Here is a 3,659-nt window from a genome sequence, read left to right as displayed (position 1 = left end):
AAATTTTTGTTTAGACAAGCCTATCCCAAAGCTTAGAAAGTTGATGTAATTTTAATCTGTTTTAGCATCTTAAATTTTGTATGTTTTAAAGTACTGTAATTTTCTTGATTTTCTTGTTTTATCTTTTTGTAAACTGCTTTGAGTACTTTTTTTAAAACAATCAAGCAGTGTATAAATTTTACGAAATAAATAAATAACACCTATCAGTTTATTTATTAAAAATATTAGCCCACCTTCCCACCCAACATGTGGGGCAAAGGTATCTAAGGGTTAATACAAAAACAGAAACATACCATTTATAAACAGTAAAACAACAACCAATAAACTAACTTAGAATGCAGAACAACAAATGAAATAGCTTAACCACTGCAGAGAGAGAGAAAGAGAGAGAGAGAGAGAGAGAGAGAGAGAGAGAGAGAGAGAGAGAGAGATTGTTCCTCTGGATTAGAATGGTTATCACTAGAACAAAAACAGGAACTAAGCTAAATGTAATTTCTGGTGTAGACCTTTCCATACTCCAGGCACCACCACCAAGAAGGCCATATCTTGCAGACAGTGGTGTGGTACAAAGTTCTACTCTACTTTATCTGAAATAAAAAGTGCATCATAAAACTGAGATCTGGAGGTCTTAACCTGCATTGTCATTAGTAAAATAAAATAACAAACACAATGAAAGAATATATGAAATCTCTGAATGCTTGTCTATGCCCTCTGAAATGAGAGAGGGAGAGAGAGAGAACTTTTCCATGTATTATAAAATCATTTCAAGAAAAGCAGGATTGGCTTAAACTCTTAGCATCACTGCTAGGTCTCTTTATTGAGAAAGCCTTTTGCATGATGGAAAACGAAACTGCTATCATTGATTTTCCTCTGTCTAAATGACAATGGTTGCCAATCTTCCTATTACTGTAATTGCTGGCTAAATGAACTATAATTGTATTAAGAGGTAACTCTGAAATATGTATCTGCCCAGTTCAGAAACTAAGACTTTAAGAGAGGGAAACTTGCAGGATGTGGAAGGAATGGCTGTTTTTTGATGTCACAATCAAATCCAGTGGAAGACTTAGGTTATTCTGTCAGTACAGTTATTCTGCCTCTCCAAACTATTATTTCATGCCTCTGAAAAGCAGTATGCAGAAACTGGTATAAAAGCAAGACAATTTTTTTCTTATATTTATATTCTGCTTTTCAGCTAAAATTGGTTGCCAATTTACAACAAATAAAATTCATAAAACAGCTATCTGCCAATATTGGTTCTTTCCATTTCTCTCTGTCTTTTTCATCTTAAATTCAGGTTGCCAAATTTCTGCATTACTTTGATTTCCTAAAAGTCTCCATAAAATCCACAGCATTTTAGTATACATCCCACAAAGTACAGTGGTACCTCTACTTATGGATGTGATCCATTCCGGGGTACCATTCACACCCTGAAAAGTCCGTAAGTAGAGCACTGCTTCTATGCATGCGTGTGACGTGATCTGCGTGCTGCTGCGCATGAGCGAAGCGCACAGATCACTCCTGCGCATGCGCAAAAGCGAACCCAGAAGTAAACACTTCTGGGTTTGCCGCGTTCGTAATATGAAAAAATGCAACGTGAAGCAATCGTAACTCGAGATATGCACAATTTGAATGCAGTTTTGTCAAATGTACGCATTTTTGCAAGCAACTTCCCTGAACGGAATGCATTTTGGGGTGCTTTTTTCACCAACAGATGCATTTGTTGTGCACACTTTCTCCTAAAAATATGGACTGGAGATAAGCCTGAGATCATCTGACCCCAGGGCAATAGAAGCAAAAACTTTGGAATTGAGGCAAAGAACACCTGTTGGAAATCAGGACCTGAGAAAGGGCATGTGACATATTGCAGGATGGGAAAATATCAGGAGGGTTCCCTTTAAAGTCAAATTGTAGTGCTAATAGCAGATGCTATTAGATTAGTAAGAGGGAAGTCCTCTGTTGAACTGGACTTACTAACTCTGTATTTAAAAGCAGGAAGAAGCCAAGCCTTTTTGGGAAGAGGAATTAACCAACAAGGGAGAGCAATAGTGCAATAATGTGAAGGAGCATTGCTATGGTATGTTTTCAACATGTTCAGTGTATGTGATTGAAATCATCTTTATGAAAAACCTTGTAAAATAGACACCATTGTCATCATATGGAAACAGTCACCAAGTCAAAGACAGATAGATCTATTTCTTTATATTATTTCTTTAAAATATTTTACCCTGCTTTTCAGCCAAAAAGGCTCCCAGAGAGGTTTATAAATATCAATAATAAGAGACCCTTAGGCTTACAATGTATTTATGTGTGTATCATCTAAAAAAAACATGACACAAAAGGAAAAGGAGCTGGCAGGAGGAGAAAAACAAACTGACGTTGTTTCATTACAGAGTTCTTAAAATGACCGGCTGCAATGCAAAACAGCTCAAGGAGAAGACTAATCAAATGTTGGCAGCCAAAGTCTCTCTTGGTTGTTCTCTCTTACCTGCGAAATGTATGTTTTGGATGGGAATTACATATCCCTGCAAATGTGGGGGCCTAGTCATTTCTAGCAATGGTTTCTAATTTTGGTAGGTATTCCTGTAATAAAACATTGGATCCTCTCACTATGCACTGTCTGAATGAAATGCAACATTCTCTGCCACCCTTGAGGCATGTTGATCTGCCTGCCTCACTGGCATTGTTTGAAACACTGGCAGAAAACTCAAACAGGAGAAAATGCCTTGCAGAAGCATCTCTCTCCTTTTTTTCCACGTTTAACTGAGTCATCTGTAAGTGTTTTGGTAGGTCAAGAAGGCAATTAAAATGCCTGCCTATCGTTTTAAAAAAATCTTGAGTGGTAATACTTGATAAAGCCATCATTATCTTGGAGTAATTGACCACATCAGATAATTAAGATACCTGAGGCAAAGCTTCGCCCCCTCGAAGGAAGTTCAGCGATATTAGAGCAGAGCCAATTTAGTCAAGGTTGTGTTAATGTTTCCATTACAAGACTTCATTTTGCAAGGGCCTGTAAGCTCTACGTGAAAAGGCAGCTATGGGCAGAAATGCAACACGGGAAGCAGTGGAGGTTTTACATATCACCGCCTTTGATTTCTGACATTGAAAGAAGATCAAGTGTCCTGATTTAGAATCCTGGTTCAAGGATAGATGGGGAACTGTGAAAGATGCACCTGCATGTGGGAGGAATAGAATATGAACATATGGGCTGCTTAATATTGAATTAGTGAGTAGGGGCTGGTGAATCTGATTCAGTTTTCATGTAAAGGCAAATCTACCCAATTCACACTTGCTGAAACAATAAACAAACCAGAAATGCCACCACTATTTTAAAATTCACCCTTCTTTGAATTTTGCACTGCATTTCTCCAATCTAGTCATGCGCACAGAAATGCACAAACCAGGGCAAAGTGTGCATAAAAATGCATATATTAGTAGCAAAGAAATACAAAATGGATTTTATTAGGGAATTTTGCTTTGTAAAAAAAATGTGTATATTGGTAGAATATTCACTTTAACATTATTATTATTTTTTATTAAATTTGTACAGTATACTGCCCTATTCCCATAAGATCTCAGGGTGGTTTACAGCATAAAATTACAATATAAAAAAACTGCTGATGGATGGTGCATGGAAGTGGTTTTCTAAGATATCCCAT

Source organism: Podarcis gaigeae (assembly GCF_964106915.1).
Source record: "Podarcis gaigeae genome assembly, chromosome: 6".
Lineage (NCBI taxonomy): Eukaryota > Metazoa > Chordata > Lepidosauria > Squamata > Lacertidae > Podarcis > Podarcis gaigeae.
This window is presented reverse-complemented; position numbering follows the sequence as displayed.